General features: G+C 41.3%; 1 protein-coding gene across 1 annotated transcript in view; it reads left to right on the forward strand.

The window, feature by feature from the left end:
• The window catches only part of AFF3 (ALF transcription elongation factor 3), a 316925-nt gene that overhangs the window by 148447 nt on the left and 151496 nt on the right, over positions 1 to 16982 (forward strand). The window lies entirely within an intron of this gene.

The raw sequence follows: 16982 nt of genomic DNA on the forward strand, positions 1-16982 counted from the left end.
TAATGTCATTATTTTCATTATGTCCATTACATAATGACAATGTGCAAAATCTGTAGTTATTTCCATATTTCATTATTATTTCTTTTGTCTTTGTAATTTCTAGTTTATTTTCATGGAGCAAATTAATACACATCCAGACAGATCTTGGCTTGAATTAACTTGGATATTGATTATTTCCTGTGGCAGAAATATTTATAAACAGTGAAAAATTTCTGTAATATTTTAATTCATGGTTATTTTGGTTCATTTTCAAAAATGATAATTTGATAATTCACAATGCCTAAAAGTCTGATGTAATAGTGATTGAAGCACAAAGCAAGGTAGATGGAATGATAAAACCTCCCTGTTAACTGTATGTGCTTCTACCTCTTGGATATTCCATCAACCAAATATTTCTGATGATTTATAAACTACAGGGTTATAAATATTTGGTTTGGAGGTTAGCACTGCATCAAGCCTGTTGTTTCTAAAGGCATTTCTCCATTCTCCCTCAATATGTTAAATGCAGCTTTTAATTCTTACACTGGATGAAGAGTTTATGGAAGGGTGATGATGATATATTGCTTAGGACTTCACTGGCAGAACTTTTGCTTAGCTAACATTTACAAAGTAGGCTTTGTTAGGACTTAGGTTCATATTCAACAAGCCTAAGCCACAGTCCCTGCTGGTTTGTTACAAATTAGTGGCAGATATCATGAATTCATGGTGTGATGTGACATTTAGGCTCCCATTTTCATTTTAAAGCAAGGCTTTTAAAATTAGCAGTCAGAGAAACTGGTCTTCTTCCTTTAGTTTCTGTAGTTTGGCTCATGCCATTAAGCAAAAATGCAGAAGAGGCACAATTCCTTCCACACAGAGGAAGATGGGTATGTAAGAGACACCATCTGAGAAGAAAAATGCACTGTTTGACTAAAGATAGTAAGGTGCATCTCCAAAACAATGAACGCAGCTGCTGCTCTCTCTTTTTTTTTCCTTTGGAATGTTCCTCAAGAAATATAATTTTCAAGCTTCATGATGAGTAACCTCACCAATCTGCCCATCTTCCATGTCTGCAAACCTGGGCATCACTTTCTATTCTGACCTGCCCTTATGTCTCTGTGTCTAGGACTACACGTAAATCTTCCGGGCTGTTACTCTATAGTCTTTCTGACTGAAGCTCTTTATTCTCAAGGGTCCAAAACTCTCTTTACACAGTTTGATTGCTGCTGCATCCTTTCCTAGTTTTTGACAAATGCAGTGTTACCCACCTCCATTCATGCTGCTGCACAGATCATTTTCCTAGCTTGACATCTTGCCCAGAGACATCTGTCTTCACAACTCACCACTGTCATCTCCTTCTCTATCACATCAAGTACAGCTATTTGTCTCTGATTTTAAGGCCTCCAGTCCATGCTAACATATTAAATCCCAATTTTAGCTTAGCTGGTGATGTCAAAAAGTTACTAAGTTTTGCATCAATTAATTTCTCCAATACTTCCCATCAGATCTGGAAAGAGCCTTGGAAACTTTCCCAATCAGCTCCATAGCTACCTCCCAATCTTAAGAAGCTCTTTTTTCCCAAGGATGGTGGAAAACCAGTGATGAGGTCGGGGCTCTACCACTGTTTCTCATGCTTGAACATTTTTGTCCCAATTGTTTCTTGTAATACTCTGTCAGGTCAGATATATCCAACTGTTCTCTTTTGTACTGAAAAGTGGATTTTCTATGTCAAGGAACTGCTGTATATTACAAAAGCAGTGCTTAGGTACTCTCGTAATACAAATCCAGATCTGCAGTTGTTGTTACTGGTAATTACTGAAACAGCAACAGTAATAATGTGCCTTTGCTGCTCACCTTGTAATTTACTGGCATCTAGATATTTCCATCCCTCTCCATGCCCTCTTTTTGTCCTGAGCAGATCCATGAAGTTGTAACACAGGTTTTCTGCTTTTCTGAAACAGACTGTTTATAAGCAATGCCATTTCTATGGTTTTGTTGGAGGTGCTATTCACATCATAAAGCCAAAGTTTAGCTTCTTTTCAAACAGAAAATATGAAGTTGCTATACAGGTGCCCAAAGGCAGACAATGAAAAGCCACAGCAGCTGAAATACTTGTGTTCCCCTCAGAAAAGACGACTGGCCTGCTGGAATGTGTTTATTATGGGAAGGGCCACTCCTAATACATGGAACATCAGCTAAAGGAAGAAGATGCTTAAAATTCATCCTTTTAAGGAATGCTTCACCCTACTTAGGCTGTCTCTTGCGCAACACAAAGCAGAAAACATCCCCTCTTTCTAGGTGATGTGTTCCCTGCACAAGTCAGGCTGTGGCTTTTCCATGAAACAGATACTTCCATGGCGTGTCCATGTTTCTGCAGTCAAGAGTGAGGGCAGTAGTAAGTGTGCCCTGTGTCAGCTCCATCTGCTTCCCTATGTTCCCTTCCCCCAGCAGGTGAGAAGAGGCAGGTTTGTGCATGGATCTTGTCACCCTCTGGTTCCAGCATGTGGCCATGGCCAGAATTAACATCTGGACCTGGGCTGCAAATCAGTGTAGGTGTGGCTTTAAAATCACCAAATCTGATGTTGCACTCACTGTGACAAGATTTTATAGTTTTGGTTTTTTTTGCTGTCTGCTGCAACACAGGTTGCCACAGCTTAAGTCTAGCCTTTTTTGATGTTGTTTTACCAAATGTATCGAAGCTCTATAGACTTTGTAAACTGACAGATCCTTCTGCACAAAACTGCAGCTTCCAGAGAATGCCCCCAAGTACTGAAGCACAGAACCTCTTCCAGTCCTGAAGGAGGTTGATTAACAAGACAGTAACCCTGTTGAGATTGGAGCTGTTGTAAGGCCTCCTGTAGAGTTTATAATCACTGCAGGAATCCTGAACCTCATCTAACCCCATGCACTAATTTATAGCAGCTTCTTCAAAGTGTGCTGACTTCTCTGTCCAGCTGCAGGCACACACTTTGAGGATAGAGAAACTTCTGAGAGCCTTCAATGTAAATAACTCCAGTAAGATCAAGTTAAAGATGTAATGTTGAAACATGAGAGAAAAGCCTCATTTCTTGCTGGTAGATTTAAAAGGCAATTCCTTGTAAGCTTTGCATTGTTCATGGAGGACATGATAGAAAACTTTGAAGTGGAAAATAAAAGTTAAGACTTCACAAATACCCTTTGTTCCACCGTGCATGGAGCAGTTGCTATGCGAGTTCCTGAGACATTGCCAAAGCCAACCTACTCACTTCCTTGCTAAAACACAGGCTGGCCAAACAAGATTACTTCAGTTCTGGGGTCCCCAGCACAGGAAGGACATCAACCTGTTGGAGCAAGTCCAGAGGAGGCCACCAAGCTGATTAGAGGGAAGGAGCACCTCTCCTGTGAGTAAAGGCTGAGACAACTGGAATTGTTCAGCCAGGAAAAGAGATGGCTTAGGAGTGACCTAATTACAGCCTTGCAGTACCTAAAGGAAGCCTAAAAGAAAGAGGGAGAAAGACTTTCCACAAGAACATGTAGTGACAGGACAAGGGGGAATGGATTCAAACTAAAAGACATTAGGTTTAGATAAGATACTAGGAGGAAACTCTTTACTCCAAGAGTGGGGAGGCACTGGAACAGGTTGCCCAGAGAAGCTGTGGATGCTCCATCTCTGGAGGTGCTTAAGGCCAGACTGAATGGGGCCCTGAGCAGCCTGGTCTCGTGGAAGGTGTCCCTGCCCTTGGCAGGAGGGTTGGAACTAAAACATCTAGAAACTCCACTTCTGACTCAAACCATTGAGTCTGTGATTCTATGATAGTAATTTTGGCTGATTTCTATTTGACTTTATTAGTGTGTGGAGCTCTGTATTTTGCTATGACTGGTGGGGTTTAAAGTAAACATTTATTTCACTGTAGTACCTTCAAAAAACAGGAGCAACAAGAATCCTGCCTCTCCACTAAGTTAACTGTTGCAGTCAATATAGGAGGCACTCTGAGAATATTTGCTATGGAGTTAAGTAAGGGAGTGTGTTGAGTGCAGGCAGTTCTTGATTTGCAAGGTAAGTGGAGATTGATCTGGCTATTCTTACAGTCTTAGCTGTGATTTCCTAGAGCTGTGGTAGCTTTGTTGGAAAGAGACCCACAGGCAAGCTGAGCTTTTGATTATTGAAGAGCTTCCTTGTGAATTCCCTGGATATTTTGTTGACATGAGCAGTGTCATTGAACTGGGTAGAGAGAGGCACAGTTTGAGTGTTTGGCCTGCAAACAGTGTTTGGCTGCAGAATGAGAAGGCAGCAGGAAGCTGGAGGAGAAACAGGAATGCAGAGAAAGGGCTGGAGAAAACCCGAGCACAGCCAGTTAACACAGAAAAAGCCACGTCCCTTGAAATGGCATGGAGCAGTGGGGAGACAGGCTGGGGTCTGCAGGGGAGGACAGATAATTTCTTTCAGAGGAGATAGGAAAAGCCATTGGGGGGCAGTGAAAGGACATGGACTCCAGCTGTGAACATTTGCCCCAGTGAAGGACTGCTCTCCTTGGTGCCATGAACCTCCTGTGCAGGGAGGGATAAGCACCCACAGATGGCCTTGAAATAGGTTGTGACTCCTCATGGCCACAGGACATCCACTTAGGAAAATGACATTTTAAGTGTGATGGCTTTGATAAGTGATTTACTTGACTCCCTCCACCCTGTGAATCTAATCAGAGTTTGTAAAGCACTGCACTTCTTATTTGAGCAACATAAAAAAAGAATGTAAACAGAATCTAATTCTGTATTTTTCCCTTCCCCACTTGGGATCCCTGGCTCATTAGCAGTCTTGCTAATTCTTTAGCAGGAAGCATTAAGGATCAACCCATCAAATATTCAGAGCCCTTTTTCAAACCTCAGCAGCCATATGTGCCATGAGATCAGCTGCACTCCATCAGCTGATTGAATTAAAACAAGAACAGAGGTAAATTAGAAACTGTCTGCACAAGACAAATCCTGTGAAAACATGAAATTCTACCAAACACACTGTCACTGTGAATAAGCATCACAGTCAGTGGAGCACATGTCAATACTTAGAGGGGAGAAAAATCAGTTTCTTAGAGGTAGGTTGTTAGTTCAACAACTGTGAACTGCTGCCTTGTAAATGTTAATGACTCTAAGATCCCACTGGCTGCAGTTAAGCTCCTGGTGGAGTCGGACATGTAAAGAATTACAGAACACAAATATGGTGATCAGCAGTATATTTCTAAACACTCCTGTTGCTTTCCAAAGCAGACGCCAAACCCTACAGGTGGAGTGAGACCCACTTTGCTGCACAGGCTTGTGCAGGAGCTGTGTCTGCACCAGCAGAGCGTTTCTTTGCAGTCTCACTGCTGGACAGCATCAGGAAGGGAGAAGGCCAGCCTCAGAGCAGCACCTTTTTGGAGACATTTGGGTTAGCTGTTGTGACTGAAGCTGGTGGGAAACTCCTGGAAAAGTTTGTGGAGGAACACACCAACTTCAGGAAAAAGAGAGATGGTTGAAGAGAGAGAAGGTATGGAGACCTATAAGCAGCTCCAGTTTGCAGACACTTGATTAGTCTCATTGAATACAGAAGTACTCCAAAGTGTCAGAATCATATAAAATAATGTATCAGATGCATAAAATAGCACTTTTTCATTGCAGTGTTTCAGAAGAACTTCCACAGCATGTCTTTGCTTTTAGTATCCTTAATTTAGTATCCTAAATTTCAGAGGGATTAAAGCATTATTTTAGGTGATGTATACTGTTCATTGCATTTCTTCAGTATTATTCTTTTTGTCTTTCTTGCTCAAATAAATGAAAAATCATACATACATAAGAGTGCTTGGAAAATCTAGCATTTCACTCAAGGACTAAATCCCAGAAACACTAAGACACATTTCAAGCTATTTAATTCCACCTGCAGCACTCACCTGTAAACATTGCCCTTCTTACCACACCTACACCCAGCTCATCTGTACAGAACCTTTTCTGAGCAGTCACTGTGCCTTTATCAGCTTTCTTCAGCCAGCCTGGGTACTGCTAGTGGTGTGGACAGCAGCACTGTAGAGCTTCAGCAAGCTCTGCCTGGAGCTTCTCCAGCTTCTCAGTGAGAATTAGCAGTCCATACGGTACATTGGGCTGTTAGAGCAAAATTAGCAGCAGTACCAGAGCTAAAGATATTTTGTCTTTGTCCACATAAGCTGCAGTGATTACAGAGAGCTGTGTACACCACCATCCCCTTGACTCCTCGCACCATGAAAATTTCAGGACACACCCTCTGTACGTGGTGCCTTGGACTCCCTCTATGTATTTGCTTAACCCAAGGTCTTTCTCCCTCCAAAAGGCTGGAGGGAGATTGCTAACTTTTCACACATTTTGTCCCGTTTCATGCTCTCTCAGATCATCAGAGTCCCTCTCCATGTGACCTGTTACTTATTGTTAGCTCATCTGAATAGAACCTGCTCCTGGTTTGGCCACCATGCATGGCACATCCTTTTTATTGCCCACATTGTGGTTTTCAACTGTCAATACACCTTCACAGCCAACATTTTAAACCTAGACATGTAAATATTGCTTCCCTGACCCTTAACAGATAGAATTTGAGGTACAGAACACCATGTAAAATGCATTAAATGCTACACTAACAGTTTTAATGTCAACCAACCATAAATTAGTTGTACATCAGCTGTTCCTTTGAATTTTCACTCTTCGATTTTTTCTGCTTCCTCTGTTTTTGTTGAAAATGCTGTCTCAAAGGAATCTGAGGTTGGAAGTATGCCGTATATTTAAAACTTGAACATAGTAAATCTTGATGTCAGTTAATAAATACCACCTTAAAAAGACAAAAATTATAAATGTGTTAGTGGAAATAGGAGATCAAGCTAGAAACTCATATGTGGGACTACAACTTAGAACTAACACCACTCAAAGGTAATCTGTCTTTCAGTCTGCAGGATCTGGAGGCACACTCTGTGCTGTTAGCTACTCATGTGCTGGGGCACTGACATTTTCAAATACAGCAAAACCTGGTGGTTTTTTTGAACTGAATAGGGTGCTACAGACAAAAGAGACCCCATACTCCTTTTAGAATTCAAGTAGCTGATGTGCAAAAGCTGATGTGGTAGGGAAAGTCAGGTCAGTGTAAAAATGAAACACTACAGTGCTAATTTGGTGGAATTAATTTTTAAAATTGCTGTTTTGTAGCAAGTGTATATACCCTGTTATTTGATAAAGCAAGAGAGAATCCAGAATGAATTATCCAGCCTCTCTGCTATGCAAAAACAATCCAGTAAAATACTTACTAATTTTTTCCTCTGTTTGGAGTGTTTTCACAAAGCTGGGGAAAAAAGCACAATCACCATCTTGTTCCAATACAGAGAAATGATTCCTTGTTATTAGGGGCGAAGGGCCAGATAGAGCCTCATTTTGTGTAGCCCTGCCACAGCTCCTCTGAGGCCAACAAAATTAATACCAAAATAATACCAGAAAGGATCTGTATTATCAGTCCTAACAAAAGAAGACTAAAATTTGGGCAATAGCAGGTATCTGCACTGCTGGGAGCCTGGGGCTTGAGCCTTCAGCTGCTTTCTTTAGAGAAAAACTGACTTTCTACCCTCTTGGTAAGACTGACACAAAACAAATTGAAACCACAGGGAAGTGTGACTTGAGATGGCAGAGCCCTTCAGCAAACCCTATGGTGACAATGGTTTCCTCCTTGATTAAACAGGCATCAACCTGTTTCCTCCTTGATTAAACAGGCAGTGGAGGGAGAGGCAGAGCTCATACTCCATGTGTTGTGGGCTGCAGAGCCAGGCAGTCATTGCCCTGTAGGGGGATACAGTATGGGTAAATGAAGGTGGTATAGAATGTAATCTTATCCCCCAATGAGTTGCAGCTGAACCAATTACTAAAGATTAGGAGCAGGCCTGGTCTTAACAGGCCACACCTGTAGCCAATAAGAACAGTGCTATAAAAGAGTGGATTGGCGGGAGCAGAAGTCAGAGGACTGCTGCAAGGACTAGGAAGAGTCAGTGCTTAGAGATGCCTATGAGAAACATTGAGGAGGTATGAAACTCTGGTGATATGAAAATCCTTGTACCACAATAAGAGAACTCTTGATATATAAGATAACAGTGCCCCACAGTCCCTGACACCCGGGGACACATCCCTGGTTTGTCCTGTGAGCCTGCAGGGTGACAGACTTGGTGCCATCCCCACCTTAAGCTGTGTCTCTGAAAACAGAGCATTAAAACCTGCATTGCTTTGATCTGTGGGTTTCAGTGGCTGACACTGCACAAGTACTTTGGCCATGCACCTTCTCCTGTCTCCCACACTGATATTTTCAGTAGACATTCCCTTATATCTAGGAAATTCCTCTGTGGTGCCTGATTTTCCACAACTGGAGATGAGCAGCAGGAACTCTCCCACCACTGTCACATTTTGGTCTGACCCAGGATGCATGAGCTCTCTGTTTATGTCTGAGAGGCCGCTCTCCTCCTTTGGGACCAATATTCTTTTGTTAATTTCTCTTAATCATATTTAGGAGCAACACATGAGTTAGCAGTTAGCTTCACTTGGCAAAAAGACTTTAAGGAAATTGTGGGAGAAAAGAGGAGTCTAATAAAAGGAAATTAAATCACTTTTAAGAATATTCTATTGCAATGTCTGTCCTAATAAGTGAAATGGTCTAATAAGTGTTCTCTTTGCCTGAGGCTAATCAGCATTGCATGGCTCGTGCCCAAAAAGCTAAGCTCTCTCCCAGCCATGCCGCAAAGTGGATTCACCCATGCTGCCTGTTGGGAGAGACCCCAGGCATGCAGGGTTTTTCTTTGCAAGAGCTGGCCCCAGAGCCCTGCTGCTGTCAGAAAATACCATTTCATGATATGAATGGCTGTGGGCCAGCACTCAGGTGTGATCCCCTCGCTGTGTCAGGAGGGATGCAGTCAGATTTTCTGTGGTTTCTTCCTGCCTTGTGCAAAACTCAAGGATTTTATTTGGACAATACAATACTGGCTACATTGCAAAAAAAAAAAAAAAAAAAAAAAAAAAGTGGTTGAAAATCTGTAACATTTCAAATTCTATGTATTTTGTTTTTGCCATTGTAGTTCTCTGCCCTTGGGACACACTGGGTTGGGTTCTTCTTTGAAAATGTAAAATTTGGTTTTGAAGGAAATACAAGAGCATATGCAGCCACTTGTCTGCAGTGATGTTAATAGCATACTTTAAGAGAGGCTGACTAAATACCTATCAAGTTTTGACCAACCAAAATGCCACAATATCTGTCCTTTGTGATTAGTGCTAAATGCCATTTACTGTGTGTGGTGCATTGTGTCATTCTTAAAGTTATTTAGGATTTAGTAACTTAGGAAGTAACATGCTGTCATGTGGGCTTCAAAAGTGAGATACTTGGAAATAATGCAGTTATTTAATGTACAAATTTTTAATGTTTTCTGAAATGATAGGCCTATGAGTGAGTTATCCAAACAGTCCCACTGTACAGATTATAATGAAGATGGTGATAAAACATGATAAAACATCACATTTCTGACAGTTTCTGAAAATCTAATTTTTGCCAACAGAATTAATTTAATTTAAAAAAAGACATTTTTTTTGCAATAATATTGACTAAACTTAAAGTCACCCAGACATAAAAGGGCTTACATACAAGCTTCTGTTAAAAACCATGCAATTTTATGTAGAAATTGCAAGGCTGTCACTTTACCCTTGGAGGGGAAAAAAGTTATTCAGAGTAATGACAATAGCTTGGTGGGAGAGAAAGAGGGCTTCACGCAGTAAAAACGTTTCTCTCCAGCTGTGTGGGTTTTCCACAGGATTTTTTTTTCATTAATATTATCAAGTTATTTGTTATTTACTCATGAATGGTGAATAAATACTGAGCAAATCCAAGACATTGTTAATTTTTCTCATATTGCATGTACGCATATGTAATGGTTCATTATAGCTCCGCATTTCCAGAGTATTCCAATGTAAATGAAAAGAGCCCAATTAAAAAAATTGTAGACCCTGATCCAACCTTTGTTGACTTCAGATCCTGATCTTGAATTGAGCACCAAAAGAGAAAATCATGCCTATTAAATTGAGTAAACATTTTCTTCATTTATCTGGGTGGCTTTTTTCTGTCAGAGAAAACTATTTTTTGCTAAAAATGCCAACCCTTAAAAACTTAATGAGTATTAATGAAAAGCTGGAATAATCAGCATGGACAAAAAGAGGGTAATTTTCCTCAGACATTGTGTTAATATGAACTGAGTCCTGAAAGGACTGTTCTTGTGGTTTGTCAGAATAATTCTCCTTATAGGTGATATGTACCAGGTATATATGCATCAATAGCAGAACAGACTGCTAAATATAGTTGCTGCTGCAGCAGCAGCTGGTTCTCTCTCATGTTCATCAGATGAGAAAGCTCAAAGCTGCAGCAGCCTCATAGCATAGGAAGGATGATGCTTGAAGAAAATTTTTCATGGGAACAGAGACATGAGCTTGGTTTTTCACTTCAGCCACTTCAGCCTTTTTCCAAGCACATGGACGATGTCCATCCTGCTATCTGTGGGCTATCTGTCCACAATGAGCCTGCCTCAGCCTAAGGAGCCTACCCAGATTTGCTGTGTGCATCACTTTGTCCAGGCTCTGTGACCACTGCAGGTTCTGTGGCTTTCCAAAAAAAAAAAAAAAAAGGTGGTTAGGGCTTTTCCCCATTAGATTGTTAGATTGAGAAGCAGTGTGTATTTCTAGCCAAAGCAATCTGATCTGCACACTTTTCCTATCTAAATTTTCCCATCATATTTTGCTGTCACTTCAGTTCTCTTGAATCCAAAGATGACATTTCCACCCTGTCTTCCAGGCTCAGCCTGGCTTTCCCTCTCTCTTCCCTCCCAGGCAGCAGCATCTTTCATCCTCCCTGGTGTCTTTCTGCTCAGAGAGCTGCCTCCAGGCTCTCTTCTCCTAAACAAGCTGCCTTTGTCTCTGGGCCCTTGGAGTCTCACAGGAGTCACTTAGGCTCTCTGATTTTTTTTTAAGACCCAGGATTAGTATCTGATATCTTTTTTCACTTGTCTGGGATTTTCCACTATCCACACCTAGACCCCTCTGGAGAGGCAGGGGATAAAACCGTGGCCCTTAACCTTTTCTTTTCCTTGGGTAAAATCTTTCCAGGTGCTGATAATCTTTAGCTATCAACCTTCTCATGCACAGATATTAGCTTTTTTTCCTTGTCATCTTAGCATATGGAGTATAAGGCATTACATAGTAAAAAACAGCCATAAGGAATTCATAAATTATACATAGGCAGATTCCCCAAATCATCAAACATTCCCTTCTGTTAAAGATGTTCCCTATCAGTTATTTTTTTCTGTGGTGTATGGACCTTTCCATATCTTGTCATCTAAGCTTTAATGGATTTTTTTCTTTTCTTGTTTTTCTTGTTTGTGGTTTTTTTTTTTGGTTGGGGATTTTTGTTTGGTTTTGGTGGTTTTTTTTTTTTTTTTTTTTTTTTTTGTTGTTTTGTTTGGGGTTTTATTTGTTTTGTTTTTTGTTTTGGTAATTTCAGTGAGTTCAGATTTAAAACAAACCAGCAGGAGATTGGTTTGGTTTTTTACCCCTGTCTCTGTCCATCTTTGCCAGCAGAAACCATGCAGCCTGGGTGAACAAGTGAAGGGATTTCTCAGCTTAGATAGACACAGACCCAGGGTGTTTGGTTTTGATGTCCTTTCTCACATGCTTCACTTGGCAAAAGATAATTCAAAAGCCATGGCAGCTAAATAGCATGAGTACTAATAAACTCAACACATGCAGAAATGGGCTGATCCATGATTGCATCTTATTCTGCTGTTGAAGTGCCTGTATTTTGAACAAGAGCCATTGAATTAGTATGCAAAGTACACCATAGGAAGCATGCAGGATGGAGGGCCAGCAAGAAGTACTTAGTTGTGATGAAACCATTATTGTATGATCTAATGCAATGTGTCCTCAGTTTTTCCACAAAAGATGCCACTCTTGCAAAGTTTTTAAGGCCGTGTTTCAAATCAAATCTTACAAGTACCAACTTCGGTGTCTTTAAAATACAAACCAAGGATTTTAAAGCATTGTTGGCTTGGCAGATGCATTTTTATGAAGCTCATATCCCAAAATAAAAGCACTTTAAGAATCCTGCAACTTAAAGTGTGTTAAAGTAAATGGAAATGGAGCGTTTTTGGAGATGAAGATAAGGAGAATCAAGTGTTGAAACCAACAGAGATAAAAGGGGAAATTTAGCTGATCATACACCCATCCACCACAGCCTCTCCAGCTCACCTCCACTCATCTCTCCACTGCTCTGGTGCTGTTCCTGTATCCAGAAAGGATTGGGTGCAGGGTGTCCAGCACTGCAGTTTTTCTGTGTGGAACAAGTGAGGCTCCTGCTGTGAATCACACTCATGCTGCTGCCTCCTCCTGTTCCCTGGGCCCATGAGAACAGAGAGAGAGCACCCAGCTCCGAGTTCAGGGCCAGACACAGCCAGTGTGAGCACCCCGTGCAAAACAGACCCAGCACTGACAGCTGAATGCTTTGTGTTAGTTCTGAGCAGGAGGGATTTGAGCAAGAACCTCAAATCCAAGACGTGAAATGTTATAAAGATCTGCAAAATGAGATGCTTCGTGTAGGAGAGCACTGTTGGTTCATCTGACTCCATGTAAGCTGTTGGTGGCCAGGAGGTCCTTCTGATCTCACATGTCCAGCTGGGTCCTGCCCACACAACTTTCCAGCCCCAAACCCCCTGGATGTATAGGTATAAGGGAGTCCCTGTGTAGCTCAGCTGGGTTGTGGATCTAAGAAGCAGAAAGACAAAGAGCATGGAAAGCAAAGTACAGCTCTGCAGGTGAATTCAGACTGAGCCAGAAGGAAATTATTCTGCTCCTGTACTATCCAATGTTTATGTCATTTATCTCAAAATAGAATTAAGGTGTGAAAAAGCCTACAAAATGCACAACTGTATTTCTCTGTAAAATTACAGGGTTTCTTCTTTTTGGAATAATGACTGTAAATTCCTTGGTATCATGGAGACTACTTAAGGTCACATTTACCAAAGTATACTTAAAGAAAGTTCAGACCTTTTGTGTTTGACACATTCTGATTATCTGTCTGGAGGCAAGGCTCCTCATTTTGATATGTAATGAATAAAATGCACAAGTGGAAGGAATGAGGATAATGAATTTGCAGGATAATTTTACTAATTATCTTGTTGCTGATCATAAAACTAAGGCTCTGCAAGTCAATCGTACCACAGCTATTAATATGCAGTGCCTAAAGCTGTTCTTGTAACATTTATTATGCATCTCTCTGGTTCTGCACAAGTTGATAGTTTACTATTAAATTTGTAAAAGTGGGGTTAGTAACAAGTTCATTGTTCTAAGCATAACGTGTAGATTTACACAGGCTTACTGAAGTCTGAAGTAAATGAAAGCACATAAAATAAGATTTTATTTTACTGTGTGAATATTACACGATGAGTTGAGATGGAATTTATCTCACCTTGTTGTTATCTGAAGATAGGCATCTAATCTAAGTTAGGATTTTAATCTCCCTACATGGTCACAGGAGAGAGAATGGGACAAATTATTCTCTGAAGATGCCTTTCTCCTCACTGACTACACAGGGATCTCAGTCTCTGCTATTTTATTTTTTTTAATTAAAGCTAAAATGGATTCAAGTTTGTTGTTGAGAAGTGGTGAATAGGAAAATTTTCAACAAGGAAAAGAGTCAGAAATAAGTAATAGTACAATGAGGTTGTGATTGACCCACCAACCATTTGGATGACAATGTTGGAGAGGTAGTTGGAGGACATATAGTCAGTCCACAGTGATGCTCTGCCTTTGGGAGCAAATCAAGAACATGAAAAACTATCTGTCAAAGTGAGAGGGACAAGCTCAGGAGCCATAATGGGATGCTCAGTTTTGACTTTAGGAATAGGAACCGATGAGTGAGGGTGAAAAATTACTGGCAAGAAAGACAACAGGAAACACAATACTGGAGAAGTGAAAAGTGGGAGGAAGCAAGTGGATCCTGGCATCTATTTCTTCAGCATCCAGAGGACTAGGAGCTCGATCTCCTCCCTCCCCAGAGCAGTGCAGAATTGTCCCCCTCCCTGTGTAACTGACCACAAATCCCCTAAACTGTTCCTGTGACCTTGACTGCTTTGCTTTCCCCTATACAAAAGTTTAGATATTGCCCATTATTTCTCCCATGTAGAAAAGTCCGGTGTTTAACTCATTATGGTGCAAAAGGGAATCAAAAGATAAAAGCTGTAGGCATTAGAAATGAGGAATTCTGTAGGGGGACTCTATGGCATGGGAGTGCTCTGGGAAAGTGGCATGGTAGCTGTGACCTCAGTTCTGTGTCATTCTGCCTGGGCTCTGTGGGCACCTTGTCTCCACCTCTCTCAGTATGTGTTTGAGCAGATATTGGCATCGCCCGTGCGATGGAGAGCATTGTGATGGGCATACCATTTTTTCTTAGAAAAAAAATACAAATCCTCCCTAAAAGATCTATTCAGACTACTCCTGCAGGTAGCTAAGATACCATAAAGTTTTTGATAACTAAATCCATTTGGTGTTTTATCTCACACGTCAAATAATTTCCTTCTGATATTAGACAAAACTACAGCACAATAAAAACCAATAATGATCTGGCACTTGGCTTAATAAAAGAGTCTTTTGAACTACTATAACAACATAGAAAAGAGGTCATCCATTTCAGCATAGATCTTAAAGTTAGCTGGAAATATTTATAATATTAACAGAAGAATCAAAGCTGCTTCTGTGCCAACCATGCCACAAATAAGAATTCTGCAAGTAAGGACTTTGGAAGCCCCACAGGACTCTGCTTTAATAAGCAAGTCATCTAAAAGCACTCTTGCAGACAGCCATGGGGTACAAAATAACCCAGACCAGAAATGATGTGGCTAGAGAGAGACATTGGAAGCAACAGGTTCTCTCCAGATAACAGGATAAAAAACAAGACCATTTTGAAAAATAAATATTTTTCATGTTGCCTTTTTATTTTTTATTTCATGTCTTGCTTGGGCTTTTCTCACCCATAAAAGCTCATCAGAAACATTAAAAGAAGAAATGGAATGCTATTTGCAGGTTTTGGTTTTGTTGTTGTATGAAATGGAGAGCATACTGTGCTATAAATAAAAACTTGTAAGCAAATTAAAACCTGCCTAACAGGAGATTAAGATGGTCTGAAGTCACTGACTCAGATCATAAACAGTGCTGCCGTTAGCTGAAACCATTAATCACTGTGGGACGAAATAAAAGAGGAAATTTGTTAAAAAATAAGCAGGGGCAGGATGCTAACTCCAGGGGCATGCTGTTTGGCTCGTTAATAATGTATAACGAAGCGTGTGCCAGATCAAAAGTAAATCACATGCAGCTGGCAGAAAATGAAATGGCATTAGGCAAAGTATTTGTCTAGCTATGAGGCTATTTAAGAAACTGCTGTCTATTAATGTGATGTTGATTAAAGCTTTTCAAATTAAGCTTTTCAAATTAATTTTTGCTCATAGAAACCCCATCAATAAAACATGGTATATGCCTTTTATATATATGCATGCACACATATGGGGATACCCATATGTATGCATTATATATTATAAATAACGCAAATATTTAGTCACAACTTTGCAAAATTACCAGGAGGTATCAGCAGCTAATTAAATCATCCTCACATTCTTATTGTAATTGATTCTCTGTGTGTGTGTGTACTGAATAATTGTTATTTGTCTGTGTTGTGATGCTATTTTTGATATGACAGACTTTGTTGAAAATCTATAGCAGAGGGAAAAAATGAGTGCTGATGTCACATCCCTGTTTCTCACATGTAAAATTGTTGGTTTCAAAAATCTAGAAGGGACACAGCTGTCTGCTGAGCTCCTTCATCTTTGAATGTGTTGACTGAGCAAAGGGTCAGGAAGCTGAGATGCAGTTCTTACACAGACAGGTGCTTTTCCACCGGCATTCTGTTTTTAAGACACTGGTGCACCCATCAGTAGCTGAGGTTAGGCTCATGCAGGGGGCCAGAGACGAGCTTCTGCAGCTGGGTGCAGTGTGGACCTGTTTTCAACCCAGTGAAAGGCCGAAGCACCAGGCCTGGCCTGAAATACCCATGGTCTAACCCATAGACTGGAAACATGAACCTTCGTCATGCCTGTTGGGCTGGCTTGGGCTTTTTCTACCTTTGCCAGAGGTCCAGATTCATCAGGAGAGAGTGGGCAGTATCTCCTCCCAAAACTCAGCAGGGTCTGAAGGTCTTGAGTCTTTCATGAGTAAATTTGCAGATGACACTAAGCTGGGAGCATGTGTCAATCTGTCGGAAGGTAGGAGGGCTCTGCAGAGAGACTTGGAATGGTTGGATGGATGGGCAGAGTCTAACAAGATGAAGTTTAATAAGTCCAGGTGCCAAGCCCTGCATTCTGGCCACAATAACCCCCTGCAATGTTACAGGCTTGGGACGGTGTGGCTGGACAGTGCCCAGGCAGAAAGGGACCTGGGGGTGCTGACAGCCGGCTGAATGTGAGCCAGCAGTGTGCCCTGATGGCCAAGAAGGCCAAGGGCTCCTGGCCTGGATCAGGAACAGTGTGGCCAGCAGGAGCAGGGAGGTCACCCTTCCCCTGTACTGGGCACTGGTGAGGCCTCATATTGAGTGCTGTGTCCAGTTCTGGGCCCTCAGTTTGGGAAGGATGTTGAGACGCTTGAGCACATCCAGAGTAGGCAACAAGGCTGGAGAGGGGCTGGGAACACAAACCCTGTGAGGAACCACTGAGGGAGATGGGGATGTTTAGCCTGGAGAAAAGGAGACTCAGGGGTGACCTTATCACTCTCTACAACTCCCTGAAGGATGGCTGTAGTCAGCTGGGGGTTGGTCTCTTTCTCCAGGCAGCAACTGACAGAATGAAAGGTCACAGTCACAAGCTGCATCAAGGGAAATATAGGTTAGATATTATGAAAAAGTTCTTCACTCAAAGAGCGATAAAGTTCTGGAA

This window comes from Melospiza georgiana, chromosome 2 (assembly GCF_028018845.1).
Source record: "Melospiza georgiana isolate bMelGeo1 chromosome 2, bMelGeo1.pri, whole genome shotgun sequence".
NCBI classification, from domain to species: domain Eukaryota; kingdom Metazoa; phylum Chordata; class Aves; order Passeriformes; family Passerellidae; genus Melospiza; species Melospiza georgiana.